Consider the following 19,192-nt stretch of genomic DNA (forward strand, 5'->3'; position numbering starts at 1 on the left):
TGTGTGACCAAACTTACTGTCGCTGGCCTAATTACTGAAAACTCACGTTTTTCCTGTCTCTCACCTCGGTCTCTTTGGACTATTTGTGTTTTCTGTCTTTCTCAGAGGCCAACAACGGGATGCGAAGGCCTCCCGAGAGAACAGGGTAACTCTGAGAGTCATTAAGGCACTGAAGAAGACTGCTGGAACTTCACAGAGGCCTCTCTTAGTTGTCCTCAAAACTCCCGCTCTGCAGTCCGTTTTCACGCACAATGACCTACAGGACAGGGAGCGCTGCCCCTTTGGGTTTCCTTTGAATCTTTACAGGCGTAGAAAGCCTCATCTTTCTCCCTCCCAGAGAACCTGTGAGTTTGAGCTGTTGACCTTGCTAACAGCTCGGCATCCGCGCCCCACCCCCAGCCCCTGTTTGTTAATGACCAAAAAATGAATTTCCCCTCATCTGGTTAGTCGACAGGGACATCCTGACATTGTCCTAAGACTTGACCTGTATTGTTCTGCTTGCTGCCAAGAGTCAACAATTGCATTGTGATCATCCGGAAATCTGAGTTAATATACAACATCTGTACATGACTCCCCCCACAGGTGTGAATTCCGAAACAAAAGGCATATAATCTATGTATTCTGATTTCAGACAGCACTCCATCAAGACAGCCTGCTCCCTCCCGGTGCCACTTTCTAATTCACTTCTCTTTTTCGAACTTGAAGACACTGAATTAGGATCTGCTGCTCGGGGACACAAACCCTTACGGGGAACAGTTGCCAGGCGTCGGGAACCAAATAGATAGCAGCTATCAACCACCACCACCACCACCACCACGTGTAGAAAACTAGCTGTTCCCCTAATGAAAATGGACGGACACTGGTTGAGTCGCGTCTTCAAAACAAGCACACTCTTTCAAGCTCCATTTCAAAACTCATTTGGGGAGGCCTGAGTGGGCATGTGCGTGTGCGTGCGGGGGTCTCAGCAGAGACGAGAGCTTTGCTTTATTCTTTCTTGTCTCGAAGCACTTGGATTATCTATGATCCAACTCTGAGCAAAACAATTACTAACTACTACTTCTTGGAATCACCAGCCTGGCATTTCCCACCTCTGAGCGGAGCTGCCTATCCCTCACTGGCCCACCCTAACTCTTGCCTGTGCTTCAGGGTTCTGATACAATGCTACTTCTGTGGACCAGTTCCTAGAAACGGCCCCTGCAGGTCTGCTGCCCCTCTGGATAGTCCAGGCACCCCCACTTCCTAACTCTCGCCACCAGGAACCAGTGCCAGTGCTTCCCCTGAAGCAGAATGATGCTCCACACTTAGGTCAGATGTCACACACAGGGTAGCGCCTGAAGGTCTGTTTGGTATGGGCCACAAAATTCACAGTTTTAAATTAGTTGCAATCATTTAGAAATTTCAGGAAAATGTTTTGACTTCTCTTGAAAGACAAGATGATTTACAAGCAGGAGGTACCTGGACAAGCTCTCTTGAATCTGTGTTTTCACAAAGAAATTTAAAAAGAAAAGAAAAAGAAATTTCAGTCTCTTACAAGTATATACCAAAGTCACAACTCACCCAATTAAAAAAAAAAGTTTTTAAACACCCAATGCCAAGTTGGTCTGACTCATAGTGACAGGTGGGTGTGCATGTGCATGTGTTAGGTGAAAAAAGACCCCTAAATTCAAATTTATAGAAACCCCTTTATTACTAGGTCTTAAACGGGGCCAAGACAAGACTGAACAAGAACAGCCCATCAGGACGTTCAAGGTCATGCATAATAGTGCCCAAAGGAGTCACAAGTATCTTTCCAACTATCATTTCCAACACCACAACACATTTTATTCAACAATCTTATGAAGACATTTCCTATAGTCCAAACCGGAAGAGCCCCTTGCAACCACCAATCTGTAACCATTCCTACACAAGAGTCCAAACTCAAATTCTCTAAAAACCTTTTTACACCACACAAATAGCAAAATTAAACAAAAATGGAAGTCTCGATAAGCTTAATATTTGTAAAAGCCTATTTTAAACATGATTATGTTATGAATGGTGCACTCTAGTAAGAAAGTTCTTTTTTTCTGTAAGGACTAACCAACTGAGACATGTCAAACAAGAGAGCAACATTTTTTCTTCTGCTGGGCACCTACTCCTTTTTCTAGTCACTCTTACTTTGGCAAGAGCTGGTTTCTCATGTTTTTAGTGACTTCTGACCTACCTTCACACCTCAAATTTCTCACATTTTCTCATGCTAATTAATGCACACACCCAAAATCTTGAACTAATAAATGTTAGCAGAAGGTACATAGTTTTAGGGCAGTTTATTCAAAATTTACCCTTGTTCTTTCCCAATTTGCTGAACTCCTGAACAAGTTTCTAATAAGACAAATTTATCAGAGGTGAGAAATTTCAATTCAGTTTATTTACAGTACCAATCACCATTTCAAGTATTTTGTCACATGATTTGGTAGGAAACATTTAAAATTTGTTACACATTTGCAACATACTTTTTTATAACACTTCTCCCAGATTCCAAAATACCCCCACCCATTCTTGGCCTCAATCTTCTTGGATTGCACTGTTCCATACAGATTACAACTCGATGTAAGGAGGCCAAAATCCTCACAAGTGGACCAATAGGTAACATCATAATAAATGGAGAAAAAGTTGAAGTTGTTGAAGATTTTATCTTGCTTGGATCTATAATCAAGGCTCACAGAAGCAGCAGTTAAAGAGATCAAAAGATATACTGTACTGGGTAAATCTGCTGCACAAAACCTCTTGAAAGTGTGGTAAAGGAAGGATGTTACTTAGAGGACTAAGGTGCGCCTGATCCAAGTCCTGGTATTTCCCATTGCCTCATAGGCGTGTGAAAGGTGGACACTGAATAAGAAAGCCCAAAGGTGCATTTGAATTGCGGCACTGAAGAACACTGAAAGTACTGTGGACTGCTAAAAGGACAAACTGATCTTGGAAGAAGTGTGGCCAGAGTGCTCCTTAGAGGTTAGGATGGCCAGACATCATCTTACATATTTTGGACATGATGTCAAGAGAGACCAACCAGTCCCTGGAGAAGGACATCGTGTTTGGTAAAACAGAGGGACAGTGGGGGAGGAGCAGGCTCTCAAGGAGATGGATGGACACTGTGGCCGCAACAATGGGCTCAAGAATGGGACCACTGTGAGGAAGGCACGGGGCAGTGCAGTATTTTGTTCTGTTGAACAAGGGGTCGCTGTGGGTCAGAACCAACTCGATGGCACCGAACAACACTCTTTGTCTTTACATGGGTCAGACTGTTCGGGTTCTCGGGTGGGAAATACCCCGGCTCTTGGCTTCGCATGAGAAAGAATTCACGCAGAAGCCTGGTTTGTGATCCAAGTGTGTTTTTATAAAGGATGGAAGAAGTTTCAGGATTTACAGTTAACTAAACACAGGACGGTACTCCCACACGTGGTGACCTGAGGCCAGAGACAGACAGACAGAGACACCGAGGAATGGCGGGGTGGAAGGCCGAGGAGCAGCTGGACAGAGGGTGATTTCCAGGTTCCGGGTGTTTTAGGGCCTTTTGCTGGGAGGCGTGGTCGACAGTACCGGTTGACTCCACTGGCGGAATTAAGCCCAGCTGGCCTAGTTTGGGGCCCACCCAGTTGTACCTCCTTCCTGGCTCCAGGGCCTGAATTTGCACATGCCCTTTAGCCTGTATCAGCTTCCAACTTCCTGTAGGGGGCCCTAGGCATGGAGAGGTACACCCCCCTATCCGGCTACCTAACAATATACCTTGTCATATTCGACACTTAAAGAGGAGCAACTTCTCTGTCAAAAACTTGCTTGATTCAGAATTCTAAGGGATTTTAAGGGAAAAAACTAGTAAATTTTACTATCTGAAAAGGCAAACTCTCAGTTTTTTAAAATTCACAATTATCATGCTATTTGGTTTTAGGCCCTTTCAAATACCGTTCCTTCTTCAAAATTGCCATCATTGAAGGCACACAAAAAAAGTTAGAAGGCTGCATCACTCACTCTGTGACAACTACCAATAGCGTGGGGGAATTCTCGCCTTCCCCGCGGAAAAGCCAGGTTCGATGACGGCCAACCCGCACCTCATGAAGAGCCCCCGTCTGGGCCTGCGTGCTGCTGCGATGCTGACCGGGCTTCGCAGAGCTTCCAGGCTGAGACAGACCGGGAAGGAAGAAGTGGCGTTACTTCTGGAAATGAGCCGTTGGAAAGTCACATGGTCCAATCCACAACCTCGCATGGTGATGACACTAACGGGCTCTTTTGTTCTTCTGTACATGGGTTTCCATGAGTTGGGGGCTGAGGCAGCAGCTAATAGGAAGCAATACTGAGCTCTTCAAGAATGGTTTATGTTCTTCTTGACTTAGCATTCTCCCACCGTTTTGTGCATCACAGTAAAAGTGTCCTGCTTTACAAACAAGGGCAGATCCTGGAGATAATAACATTGTTTAACAATAGCTGGAGACAGGAAACGAGCTGAACCACCGTCACCAGATCCCAAGGCCAAGGCCATGGTTCGGTGAGCTTTGTGCTTTAACTAGGCGGGTCAGAAAATTGATTTATAATTAAACCTACCGTAAAAACCCCAGGCCACAAGCCAACGGTTCATAAGCCATGAATCACCTAAAGTAATTCTAACGAGAGAGCCGATGCAGCAACTGTTCTGATACAGAGGGCAGAAACAATGGCCTGTAATATGTCTGAGTGCTTATACCTTTACTGTGTAAAATATCAATTACACTGCATACACAGTCTTCTCTGTCCTTAACAATATTCCATCTCAAAAAATAAAAACCTACCTAGAGGTGGTATGATTCACTGCTCTGAATGACCTCCTCCCCCTCAAATTCCTGGTGGGACTACGCACATAAGATGCTTGTGGCCTGTTCAATGGGATCGAACACCTTACTAACAGTGCAAAGCAGGTGTGTGGAACCCTATAAACAAGGTGTAAGGAACCCTAATGAGGTGCTTGGAGGAGCCTTGGTGGTTGAGTGGTTATGCAGTGGGCTGCTAACTTCATCCGTTAGAAACCTCCAGCTGCTCCCTGGGAGAAAGAAAAGAGTTATGGTCTTGGAAACCCCACAGGGGTCATTCTACTCTGTCCAATAGGATCCTAGGAGTTGATGGCAGTAAGTTTGAGTTTTGTGGCTTAACATGAGCTTAACAGAGATGCAAAGAGTGGACCCTCACTACCACCAAGAAGAGGTAGGAGTGGAGCACAGGGGTCCTTGTGCTGAGAACCTCCTAGACCCAGAAGACACAATTGTGACACCGGAGGCAGTGAAGCAGCAAGAAATCAACGGCAGAGAAACAGTATCAGCAGAACCAGGAGATTGGTGCATGTTGGCAGAGTGGCCTTCCCAACTCATGAGGTAAGGTGCTTCAGTGTTGGTTCAGTTCCTGGCAACCTACAAAGCAAGTTCCTTGGGAAAAGAGGCTTCCTGGCAGAGGAGCATAACTTCAGGCACTTTTCAGAACTATGCTTGCCAACCCATAGAGAGCAGAGTACCTTCAGACTGCAGCTCACAGAGGGACTGTGGTTCCCTCAGGCGCTTACTGGTAGAGCTACAGAGCTTAGGAACACTTGCTCAGGGAGGGCAGAGGCCAGCCTGGCCCAAGTGACCAAGGGCCAAGGAAAGGCCAGCCTGTGAGTACAGCCAAGAAGCTGTCCTGAATGAAAAACTATATCCAGAGCTGTTCCTGATCAGAATTGTAACCTGTTACTTCCCTAAGAAAGCCCTTACCTGTGAAAATGGTTCAGGGGTTCTGTGACCATTGCACCGAATCAGAAAACCCAGCTGAGAAGTAGAGTGCTTTGGGAGGGTCAGCTGATGTGAGAATTGGTTAAAAGGTAGTTGATAGGCGGGATGTCTGACCTCCACTTCATAGCAAGCAGCTGTGGGCTGGTGCTGATGTTAGTCTCTCTCCCATTTTATTTTTCTCGACAGCTCTTTAGGTGTCACCCCTGCTGGCAGTGTTAACACGTGGGAGTCACAGCACCCCTTAGTGATGCCAGTGTGAGGAACATGACAGTGCCCAACTCTCTTCCAACGCTCCAAAGTGATTGAGTTTCTTCTGGTTTAATTAGAAGTAGACTAATAAGCTTCAACTATTTAGTCTAAGTCACGCAGCTAAGTATGCAATATATTTAGGCTGTCTGTTCCCAATCCAATTCTATAAAGCAACTGCGCATTCATTACTTCCTCAGATGAGAAAAGAAGGTGCAACGATCGTGTGTGCACACTGGCACAGCCAGCATTCGAGAGGAATAACACGACAAAAGACTGTTCAGAGTGACACAACTAGAGGGCGTTTCAGACCGTCCACAGAAAGACGGGCGCAGAATGAAACCCTTGCATGAGTTTTCCAACCCCCTCATGTCAGTGGGATACAGAATTCATGAAACACAGGAAAGTTCATGAACCCACCTGTCTGTGTCTCTTCTAGACATGGTCCCGCGATTAACAGTGCACGTTTTGGGGAATGAACAGATACCCGTCATGCGGGACACATCCAAAGGGGCGTGTTAATACAGCTTCCCTGTGTAACACAGGAGGGAAAATGAAAACGCCAGCTAATCTGAAATGAACGGAGCCTGCTAGTTTTTCCAAGGGCTATCTTTCTAATGACGTTTTGACTGTGGCTAGATAACAGTTTTATTAAGCATCTCTCAAAAGGCCTAAAGCCAATTCTAACTGAGCTGCTTAACATCCATGCACGCATATAACACAAAGTAAAACCTGTGTACACCAAAACTTGTAAAAGGCAAAAAACCTGCCATGGGAGCTCTTAAGTACTTTGAAGAAAACACGTGATAAAAGACTGCAGACCTGGAAAAACAACACCGGCTTGTTGAGTTCTGGCTCAAGCTGGTTTCACTGTATTTAACTTGCAGATTAGATTTATTGAAGACTGGATATGCAAATGACCAGATTTCACATGCATTATTACTTCACATAACCCTTTACAACACTGTTTTAAAAGTACCTTCACTCTCCTGGCTTTCTGAAGAAGCAGCCTCAGCAAGGTCAAGTTACTCTTTCCCACCCCTCTACCCACCAAAGCTCTGAAATGGTAGAGGCAGAACTCGAACCCCGGCAAGTCCGGCTACTGGACCCGACCTCTCAGTCAGTTCTAGCACATTCTAAAGAAATAAAGCTACAGGAATGCCTACCCTTCATCATTAGGCATATTCCATTTTATTAAATTTTGTTCCTACTGTGACTTTACACAATGTACAAAGTTCAGGCAGAACACCTGTTGTGTCTAATCACATTGGGTCGATCTTTGCGTTAGAATAGATACGAGCCTTGTTCACAAGTTAGTCATAGTCAAGAACTCCAAAATGTGATCGGATGCTCTGTACGCCCACCTTCCTAATAGGAAGCACTGCGGAGGCGATTAAGTTCATCACATCCACCAAGAAGCCACCCAGTGAACCAGACACACGGACACCCTCATTTACATGAAGGAAATGACCTTTCTGAAGAAGACAGTGAAATTAAAGCGTTCTTCTTTGAAAAGGCCAAGCTGTTTCCAAGGACATAAGAACTTAATTCAATCTATAAAGTAAAAATGACTTTCTTATACATGAAATTCACACATTTGAAGAGGGGAAAAAATTATTTTCAATATTCCATCTATGAAAAGGTTTTTTGTTTTGTTTTTCAATTCAAACTATTACTGCTCGTTTGTTTTAAAGCTGTACAGTCACCAACTTTTCTGTGTATGAATAACATGTAAGACAAACTAGCATGGGTCAGAACAATTATCGTTGTTTAAGAGTCTCCTGGATCTTACACGTTTGAACAGAAATTTTCAGACTGTCTTGGAAGAAGTACAGTCAGAATGCTCCTTAGAAGTGAAAATACTGAGACTTCCTGTCCTGTCTCTGGGACAGGTTAGCAGGAGAGGCCAATCTGAATAAAGCAACACCAAAGAGAAAGCCCCTCAGTGAGATGGGTGGACACAGGGCTCAGATGAGTCAGTGTGAAGAGGGTGCGGACCGTCCGACTGCAGAGGTCGTGAGTCGGACCGCACAAGAAGTCATTCCAAGCACTAGAAAGGGATGCAGTGTGTCAGGAAACCTAGAAAACTGAAGGAATAGGCCAAGAGTGCTGTGTAACTCAAGTTTAACCCTATCAGCCAGCCAGCCTGCCTGGCCCTGTGCTTGCCAAAGGATTCTTTTCCTTCAAATTATTGTCGCCACCCTCAACCTAGAGAGACTTCTGGAGATGTGATTTAGACCCGAAGAGACAATTGTCACTGATGTGACTAACTTCAATACCGATGAGACCAGCGGTTCTCAACCTGTGGGGTGCAGCCCCTTTGGAGGTCGAATGACCCTTTCACAGGGGTCACCCAATTCATAACAGTAGCAAAATGACAGTTATGAAGTAGCAACAAAAATAATAATTATAGTTGGGGGGGGTCACCACAGCACGAGGAACTATATTAAAGGGTCACGGCATTAGGAAGGTGGAGAACCACTGCATTAGAGAATGTTTTGTTACATACGACAGATAACAATTTTGAAAGCTGCAGTTCACTTCTTTAACTCTAAATCATCTCTTAAATATAGTAGGCAGCCTCAAAAACTTCAAGGAGAAAATGAAGTTAAACGATTGTATCAGAGCTTAATCCGAGCATCTGGAACGCAGACAGCTATGGATGGTAGGGAAAGCCCAAAAGCCATTTGCAGAGTCCCCACATGTATTAAGCCTCCGCTGAATTTTCTGATCATTAACTCAAAAAAGGGGAGAGAGACTCAGAGGACTGTCCCTTAGGGGCTTGCCTGGGGGAGTCCTTGATGGACAGTACTGGGGGTGGGGTCACACTTTCTGGAATCATGCCCTATCAATCGTGGCCTGTTTGGGGAAGAGGCCCTGGGCCAATCTTGTAAGCTCTTTTATCTCTGTGCCCCAATCAGGGTCCTGGTCTCTTTGTAGTCCCACCTGTAACTGATGTATTGGTTTGCCACCAATCATGAGTTTATCTTTTGGTTAGGGGTTGAGCTGCTAACTACAAGGTCATCGGTTCGAAACCACCAGCTATCGGTTCGAAACCACCAGCTATCAGTGACTGAAAGCTGGGGCTTTCTACTCCTCTAAAGATCTACTGTCTCAGAAACTCACAGGGGCACTTCTACCCTGTCCTATAGGCTCACTAGGAGTCAGCATGGGCTCCGTGGCAGTGAGTTTGAGTTTTCTTCTTTTTGTGTGGCTATGAATCTTCAAACGCCATTCTGGCCTCGTTCTGGCCTCCCTCATCTGGATGATGTGCCTGACTTTGTGTTGTCTTTGTTCCACTTAAGAATCAATCAGTGTTCTCCTTAAATTATATTTTAGATTGGGGTCTTTTGTGTCTTAAAACAAGATCATGGAAATCTTCGACGAACTTTTTGAAAACTCATCGTACCCAACTCACTTAAAGGAACTTTATTGGGAAAAAGAAACGACATGAAGTTTAGAACAGGAGGTAATAAACGTGTGTGAACTAGGGCGGGCATGAACTAAATCATCAACATAGGATTTCACCCACTCCATTCACTCGTTCATGAGTATTTAGTAAACATGAATACGACCACACAATTCTCCGAGGGACTGAAGATAAAGCGGGAAACAAGGCAGGAGAGGTCACCGCCCTCATGAAAATGTATCTTCGTTTACCAATTTACCAGAAACGGTAATGGAGAAAGTCCCTTTATATAAACAATTCTCAACTTCATGAATCAAAACTCTCACACCAACTTCTGTCACGACCTTGTTCTTATGGCAGCTTGATTCTGTGCTCAGATCGCATACCTGTTCCTATCAAAGCAGCAGCCCACGGTGACCCTGCTGCTGTGGCCCTGGATGTTCAAGTGCAAAAGATCAAGGCCCAGTACTCACCTCTCCATCTGCCCAGGGCTTCACGTTCACCATCACACCAGAAACATACACTTTGCTGCCTCCTTGCCTGTCTATATAGATATACGTTCACTGGACCAAGCCCCCAACCCAAAGCTGGCAGTCTGCACAATGGGAATCCTCAGTGTTCCCCGCCTTTGGTAATCACAGTTTAAAGACAGAAACTCCTGTTCTGGCAGAGTTTGGTCTATGTGTGGGTGAGGGAAACAAACGAGGTAAATAAAACAGAATGTGTTAACTATTGTGAAGAAAAAAGCAAGGAAAGCAGTCGAAACTGGGGGCTTCCAGTTGTAAACAGGTGGCCAGGGAAGGTCTTACTGTGTCGGCGCATTTAAGAGGCAACGGTGGTGAAGTGGGGGGTTTTCCTTTTTAGAGTCTGGATGGCTCACTCAGGAACATCAGGCCTGATGCTTCATTAGTCAAGGTTGAATCACTTACCAAATGAGCAGAGGAAATATCAGAGCGAAAACATTAACAAAGGGAAACTTATTCTACAAGAAATCAAGCGGATGTAAAAGCAAGTTTCTCCAAACGTCCATCGTAAAAGCCTGTTTTCTTAAAAAAGAATTAAAAAAAAAAAAGCCTGTTTTCTGAAAGTACGGCAGCATCTGCAGGAACTGATCAAGGTAAAGAACGACCTTTGAGACCAAAATCAGGCCAGCAAGGAAAATAAAAGGGCTTGTTTAAGATATAAAAGAAAACTCTAAATAGCAGTGGAGCCAGGAATCTTTGCCAGGAATGAAGCATGGACAAAAGATCTGAAGGAATATTCTGACTCAAAGTCCTTTAATGTGCAAGTGCCGTCGGCAGTGGGTTGCCAAGACAACTTTCCTTAAATTTACAGAAACTAACCACCACCCCTAAGTTCACGAAGAAGAAAAGCCCCTAGTGCTGGCGCCCTGCTGCCCCTCAGGAAGCTGTACAAACCACGCCGCTCCCATGACGGCAGCTGCCCACTGAGGGTGGGGGTCCTGGGAATGACTTTACTTTCCCATTTCTTTGTTCTGCCTTCCCAATGCCCGCGATATTGCCAAAGCTCAGGGCAAGAAGACACGGTTGTGGTCTCTCTCCGTTCCCAAACTTGGAAAAGGCATCTGTTCCCTCTCAATGAGCTTGAGTCTGCTCTGGGCCCCATGCTGACTCCCGAACAATAACCAGGGCTGTTGGCAGTTCCCTCCTTGCTTCCTCCCCACTCCTCTTGCCCTGCTTTTCATGGTTTTCATGGCAGGCAACCTACTTACCAGTTCTTTAGAAAAGGGCTAAATAGGAGCTTTCATTAACACCCCAGTCAGTTCCCCGTCCTCTAGTTGGTTTTGTGAGCTCTTCCCCACTGGTCCACATCTTGGGGCAATACAGCTCACATCCCCTTTACTGTGTATCACAACGCTAAATACAGATAGCTCTATAATGCTATGCATAACCCATAACAAGAAAAACTAAAGGGCGTTCCTAACAGGATGATGACATTGCTATGACATCCTCCAACAGGCCCTGAGGTCGAGACATCACAGCCTCAGAAAAGATGGTGGGAGTAATAAGAATTGCAAAAGTAATCAGGTCATGGAGATCACCGTCCAGTTAGTCTCAAGGAGAATAGACTATGTTAATCTCATGATTTCCCAATACATATTCAAACAAAATTACTACGCATTGATTATGGGAGCACATGAACACAAAAGGAATGCCGAAACCCACTGATGTTATCAGAACCTCTAGGTTGTAAGTTAGGGTTACAGGTCAGGAAGGGTCACGGCTTGTCCTCAGTCATCTCTCCAACCCAGCCACTAACTCATCTAGCCTCCCCTTTAAAATCATCAATACGGAGCCTGCGACCACTGGCCGTATCGATTTCCACTCTATTTAGAAACAAATTGTGCCAAAGTAATTGGTAGTTCAACCATTCACTCCTTAGTTGTTGACCCCTTCAGCACTCAAGGAGTGATGACCGACTACAGAATTAAGGACTGCTAGGACGGAAGCAGTGGAGAAACAAGAAATGTCACAAGGGAAGTTAGGACACTGGCAGAAATGAAAATGAGAATTTTTTCCCAAGAGATAGACTAGAAGTAGTTGGGGTGAGCTAAGAGTGTGCTGACCTCTGGTCCTAGCCAGGAAATATGTGGGTCATGGAAGATGAGCAACCGTCTTTTGGATCAGCGGGGGACTAGAGTTACTGGGAGAAAGTCAGGTTCCAATCAGGGAGCCAGGGCAGAGGGCAGTTCTGTAATAAAATTCAGGCTTTAGAAAGTTTTCCAGTGTCAAACAGGGGCTAGGACACAGGAGAAAAGGTTCAAGGTGATAAGCAGTGGAAGGCAGCGCTGAGCAAGACAGAGAAAGGCTCAGGTGGAAGGGGCAGAAAGACAAGTGTCAAGAGCTTGCACCTCAGCAGTGACTGGTGCTCAGCAGGTGTTCGGAGCCCTATAAACAGCCCATGACTGCTCAATGAGGCAAGGAGCCCTAAGGATCCCAGGCTGGGAGGGCAGTGCCCATGCCATTCCTACACAACAGTAGTAACTACCCCCAGGTACTGCTCTAAACCTCTGAAGAACAGTCACTCATTTCATTATCCTAATAATGCCATGTTGTGGGCAATATTAATTTCCCCACTTTATAGATGAAGAAACTTAGATAAAAAGTTGTGTTTTTGCCCAAGTTCAACCAGTTGATTACTAGAGAAGGAACCATATCTAGGCAGTGTAACCCGAGACCACACTACAAACCTTAGTATATTCCTCTTGCCTTGATACCTATTCTCCAACACAGGGCGCCCTGGTGACTTCCAGGTGTGCTGCTGACCACAAGTTCAGCAGTTCAAATGAACCAGGTGCTCCACTGGAGAAAGATGAGGCTTTTTGCTCTTGTAAAGATTTATAGCCTCAGAAACCCTACAGGTAGGAATCTAACTCTGATTCCTAACAGACAGCATCCAAGTATTTGTTGAAAGCATTAAAGATCCTTTATCACAACTAATTAAAAAAATAAAGCATTAAAGATCTCTGAGTAAAATTTTTTTTTTTAAGTGATTTAATGTGGCTCAACTAGCCAAAGTCTTTACCACCAAATGACCTTTCCCTGCATGGATCTGGTAAGAAGGTGGGGGTAAATACTGATAGGATTCACCTGTGACTAACTGCAAACAGGGTTCCCGGAATGCCATCCTGCGGTGTGTAAAATAAGCCCTCTGAGAAGCAGGAGGAGGGAGCTCATTACCAGCCAGAGCCAGGAGTGGAGAGCTCCTTCTGAACCTGAGATCCCTGCACAGATCCCCCCACCCCCACCCCTGGATCCAGATGTTAGCCACCACATCAGAGGAGCAGCAGAACCTGGAGCCAGAGCGTGGAACAGAGTGGCGCACTTCCCAGCCCATAGAGCAAGTAGAGCTAAATGCTGTTATGCAGGAGACTGGCTTACGGAATGGGGTGCCTCTGATCAGTTAATTGAGGAAGTGGAACTTGCTGAGCCAGGGACGTGGAGCTGAATGCCTTCCAGCTGAGGCTTACCGTGCACTGGAGTTGGGTTTGCTGACCCCAGAGCCTCGGGGTTGAGGCTTACACAGTGATATGCCCCTTTGGGCATTTCTTAACAGACCTGAAACTTTATAACATGTTCAGATAATCAACTACCCTGAGTATTCCTCACTGGCATACCACTTGGTATCTTTAATAAACGATGCAATCATCAATTTTTTCTGAGTTCTGAGCAGCCATTGCAATAGATATTAAACCTAGAGATAAATTAAAGAAAATTAATCAAGACCTATTTGTAGGGAAAGCTATGGTTTGACTATGCCTGAGTTTGCTAAGGATATCGAGGACAGATACTGCTGTGGCTTAGGACTTTGAATGGCACCTGGGGGTAAAATTGTATTTCAACCTACTATGGATTTCCAGACAGTGTCAGCAATATGCTACTTCAATCAGATGCATAAGCCAGCAGACACCGACTCGGTGTGACCATGAAGGCCAGGTGGATGTACTGCCCCCGGCCAGTCTGTCGGTTCCAACTCATACACTATAGGACAGGGTGGAACTGCTCTCTAGGCTTTCTGCGTCTAGTCACTTTTATGGGAGCAGGCTGCCTCACCTTTCTCCTGTGAAGTAGCTGCTGGGCTTGAACTGCTGACTGTGCTGTTAGCAGCCCATTGCACAACCGCCCACTTGGCCACCAGTGCTCCTGGTCAGATACGCAGTGCTCTCTAAAGCTGAGGGAGCACAATCAAAAGTGTCCTGTCTGGCGAGCCACCACCACTCTGGCCATTTCCCTTCCACCCAGCACTTCTTGCCCTCCGGTTGTTGACAATGCATCAAAATTGCCCTCATGCTGGAGGGCTGACTTTAGGCCCAGGTGTCTGGACTTCCAACATCACAGGGATCAGTGAGTCAGCAATGACAGCAGAAAGGCAGCATGGTCAGGGGGAAATGCTACACTAATCTTCCCACAAAGGAACAAAACTTTATTCAAGTTCTATTCTGTATTGATGTTTTAAACCAGGACTTTTATCAGAATTTGAACGTAGCTTAGTTTGTAACTTTACAATGTATAGTTTATAACTCCCTATGCATTAATCTTCATTGCATTTTACAATGACAAATAGCCCTTCAGGTTTCAAATGAGATATCTTGCAATTTAGTTGGCTCTAAACATTGACTTTTCACCTAGTTATACTCACCAGCATATGCTTTAAATATACTTTTAAACTAAATATATAAAACCTTTAAATATTGGTTATAAAAATAAGTACACTTTTTAAGGCTAGTAACATGTAAGCGGCCCGAGAAGTAGTGGTTTTAGCATCGGGCTGCTAACTGGCTAACTGCAAGGCCAGGGGTTCAAACCTGCAACTGTGGGCTGGCTGCTCCTATAAAGGCTTACAGTCTGAGAAACCTTAAAGTCAGTTCTAATTGCTTCTTTTTTGTTGTTCCGTTTTATTGCTGAATCGTATTTTACATTTTACCTCCACAACCAAGTTCATGGATGCAGCCATCTCTTATTCTTCTATACCTTCCCATCACAGAATAATCTTATGGCTAAGTGTTCTTTAAATATTAACTTAGTAAAATATGTGTGTGTGTGTGTGTGTGTGTGTGTGTGTATTAACTTAGTGTCTACTGGCTCCTCTGGGGTTGCTGTGAATTAGAATCTGCTCAATGGTAGTAGGGGGCTTATTATTTGGCCTAACACAAAATCCTGCCCTTTGATAGTCAACTTCTCCGCGCCGTGATATTCTCAGTGGTTTGATAGTTTGATGCAGTCACTCCCTATGACCAGATCTACCATAATTACTGTGGGGGGAAAGGCCAGGCCCCACAACTAATCGTGGATTCTATAGGTGCAATTGCACACTTAATATAGGTAAAGATTACAGTAAAGTCCTAGAGAGCATGAGAGATACAAGAGAGAATGAAATAATGGAGTCAGACACATTTCATGGTAGCATGTTCACCTCAGCCCAGCTTGGTGGTCCACGTGGAGAGAGAGGGAGGGGAAGGAGGACAAGGGGAAAGGGAACAGAGGAGCGAGGACAGGAGGAGAGAGGATGGAGGAGTAGAGAGAGGCCAAGGGGAATCTTTATTGCTAACCAAGGCTTACATATCTTTGGGGGGCATGCAAGCCCACTAATTACATACATAACAGGAAGGGGTTGTACTATAGGTAATACAGCAATGAGAAGGGGACAATCTAGGGAAATACACGCAATAAGAAGAAGCAGAATTGGTGGTACACATGTGACAAGATGGGCGGATCCTAGATTCAGGACAGCAGCCTAACTTTGGATGTCACTGAACAGGTTTGACCTGTTCTCTGGCTCTCTGTGGAAACCATTAGCAGTAGAGTGTAAACTCTATCTACAGGGACCAGACTGATGGTCACAAGCCTTTAGGGAAAAGTAGCCCATTGTCCTTAACAACAGGGAGTGGGCCCCTCTTGAGGTGGGACCAGACAGTAGGCTGGCAACTGAATGCCTTCAGGGAGGTAACTTGACAATCACTTACCATTAGCTGCAAGCAGTGTCCTAAATTTAACATATATTTGGGGGAGATGACTTGGGAGAAATCTTTGTTTCCCACAAATTACCTCACTGAAGATTTTTGCTGTGAGCAGCCAGTCAACTGAAAGGAAACTTCCTTGGGGGTGTGACCTGCTTCCAATACAAGTGAATGTGCTGCTTTTTGCTAGTTTGGGGTCCTACTGGCCTGCCAAATTGCCTGCCAATCCTGGGAGTTAAGACCATCTGACTTGCATCATCAGTCTCTGAAGCTATGTGAATCAGAAGCCTCCAGACTGACAACTGACATCTGACCTGCATACGTGGAATTTGCCAGCTTCTACAAATTCGTGAGCCATTTCTGAGACAAAGTTCTCAGTATGCATACATACGCTTCACTAGTTTGCTCCTCTAGAGAGCTCTTGCCCAAGAACCGCCCTGGGGAACAACTTCAGTTTTGTACAGGCCAACCATTTGTGTTCAGCCAGGCTGCATCAAAGCTCAGGGCAAGCCCAGAACAATGAATGACAGCGCCCAGGTTTCCACAGACGCTGCAAATTGGGGGCTTTCACAGTTTAATTCCAGTGCAAGAGTGCGTGTTTGAAGCGAGTAGAGCAGCTGTGCTTGTTTTCCCTCCATGTCTGCTCAAGTGAAGCAATAACTCAAAAATGATGATAGGTTCCCAAAATGCAGCTGGTACTAATGTTCACATCATCAACTGCTAGCAGAAAACAGATAACTCTAGACAATGCCCTGCAAGTGGTTCTAAATTTGTTACCGAAAACAAACACACAACGTCAGACGTGTCCAAAGTAAAGGAGTGAACCGTCCAGCTTTAATGAAGATGAACCATCTGTACGAAGGTTAAAAGGGACACCTCTATACTTTGGGACCGGTCACTTGTAATGTTTAAATAAACACTTATGAAAGTGATTAACTTTGAATAAAGAATATCTCATTGACAGCTCATGCCCATGAGATAGGCATTATCCATACCTGGATGTAAGAATACTCATGTGGAATATATAAAATTGTTGGTGTGAAAAACAAAACCGAAACAAAATTAGTTGTCAATGAATTGATTCTAACCCATAACAATCTTATAAAATAGAGCAGCTCTATCCCATAGTGTTTCAAAACAGTAAGCCTTTATGGAAGTGGATCACCACATCTATCTCCCAAGTAGCACATAGTGAGTTTGAACCTCCAACCTTTCCATTGGTAGACAAGTGCTTAACCCCTGTGCCACCAAAGGTCTTTGATGGAGAGAAGTGAGCCAACATGGTTCAAAGAAGGGAGGAGTTGGTTCCATGGTAGTGGTGGCCTGGCTCCCCGAGGATAATAGTGCAGGTAGAGAAATTGTCCTCCTCCTCCCCAGTCCTGTCTAACCAATCAGAGTCCTGGTGACTAGAGTGGGTGGTCAGACTGGATACTCCCTGTGGTACAGCACTGGAAATGACACTATTTTTGGTAAAGACCAGCCCCTGATTCTCATGCTGTTGGGTATCAACCCTCCCCTCCCCCGCCCCAACATGTTGGGCATCCAGGAGGGCGTCCTGATGGAGCTACAGGACTGTGCACTTTCCCTCCTGAAATATATCATTGCAACTGAGAAGGAAGAGGTTGCCTCAAAGACCTGGATGTAGCCACTCTCCTGGTTCCTGTGCCGAGAAGGGAGGGGCAGGGAGGGGCCGAAGAGGAAAGACTTGCTGAAAGCAAATATGAGAATCTGCAAATCCCAGGGGACAGCCTTGGGTACACATGCCAAGAACTCAGTCCAGGCTATCACTGTGGGAAACCCAGACAACACCAATTGTCTGACTGGCATGGAGTCGGCACCATCCATCCCCAAAGAGAACTTCAGTCGCTTGACCCGTCTGGATCATAACCGAGCTATGGCTCAAATTGCTCTTAAACAAGGTCTAACTGCTAGAGCCGTAAAGAACGTCCTCATCTCCCAGCTACGGGAACTCCTTCCCAGAAGAAGGTACTTACAGAAGAGACCACTGAAGCTACAGCTCCGAGAGAGGGACACATCTGATCAGAGCACACAGGACCAAACGAAGAGGGAGAGAGAGGGGCGCACATCCTGATCTACCACGCCCTGAGGATGATATTCCTGCCCAAAGCAGCCAATGCACAGAGAGGACCACAGGGCTGGCCCACCACAGATATGACGTCCCTCACCTAACCTGTCCACCGTACTCATGGCCATCAAGTCAATTCTGACTCATAGTGAGTCAGAGGTTCTCAACCTTCCTAATGCCGCCACCCTTTAATACAGTTCCTGATGTTGTGGTGACCCCTTATGTGGATGTATCTACATGTGGGTGGACCCGCCTGGAGATGGATAGAGGAATGGTGTCTTGGTTCCTAAGACCGTAGGATATATGGTCTTAGGTGACCCCTGTGAAAGGGTCATTGGACCCCACAGGTTGAGAACCGCTGCTATAGACCAAAAGAGAACCACTCCTTAAATGCAACATACCAGCATGACGCACAGAACCCATAGAGAGGAAGTCTGCAGGGCCCTCCTCAACCCCAGCTATGTGGACGCCTCCCACCCCCCGCAGAATGCACTACACTACAGCTCAGGGAGAGGGGCGCGTCTAATCAGAACACACAGGATCAAATGAAGAGGGAAGGAGCGAGAGTGAAACACATCCTGGCCCACCAAGCCCCGAGGACAATATTCCTGCTCAGAGCAGTCAATGCACAGGGAGGACCATAGGGTCAGCCCCACCGTGAGACACAATGTCCTTCACTGAATCATAGCACTACGGGGAACAACACTGGAGACACAGTGCAGGAACTGTGCCTGATCTAACCCCATCACACTGGGGTGAAACACTAAGGGCATGAAACAGAGCAGCAAGGGGAGCAAAGTAACGAAGTCCCCGGGGAATGCCAAAAATAGTGTTTGGGGACAAAGTGTGACACCCCATTAGACTCGCCTGGAAAACACTCCTAAAGGTCAAAAAACAGACCTAGAACTATTTACAGGCTTTTCTTTTTTGTTGTTGGTTTAGTTTTTGTTGTTTTGGTTTTTTGTTTTCTTTTGTTTTGTTTTGCTGTTTTGTTTTTGTGATCATTATTGTCTCTGCATGTCTATCTAGATAAGATAGGTGTGATAAACAATCCAGAGGCACATGGGAGAGGGGGAGGCAGGGGAAAGAAAAGGGGGTGTCAACAAACTCAGGGACAAGGGAACAACAAGAGATCTAAAATCGTGAGGAGGGTGTGGGATGCCTGGTGGGGTTTGATCAAGAGCAATGTAGCCAAGAGGAATGACTGAAAC

General features: G+C 45.5%; 1 protein-coding gene and 1 pseudogene across 1 annotated transcript in view; one reads left to right on the plus strand and one right to left on the minus strand.

The window, feature by feature from the left end:
• FGD4 (FYVE, RhoGEF and PH domain containing 4) overlaps positions 1-19,192 on the minus strand; it is a 265,432-nt gene that overhangs the window by 238,189 nt on the left and 8,051 nt on the right. The gene's annotated exons all lie outside the window — the stretch shown is intronic.
• LOC101646761 overlaps positions 17,289-19,192 on the plus strand; it is a 3,335-nt pseudogene continuing 1,431 nt past the window's right edge.

The sequence above is a fragment of the Echinops telfairi genome, unplaced genomic scaffold (genome assembly GCF_000313985.2).
Source record: "Echinops telfairi isolate 266 unplaced genomic scaffold, ASM31398v2 ScPeMD7_7406;HRSCAF=8444, whole genome shotgun sequence".
NCBI classification, from domain to species: Eukaryota; Metazoa; Chordata; class Mammalia; order Afrosoricida; family Tenrecidae; genus Echinops; species Echinops telfairi.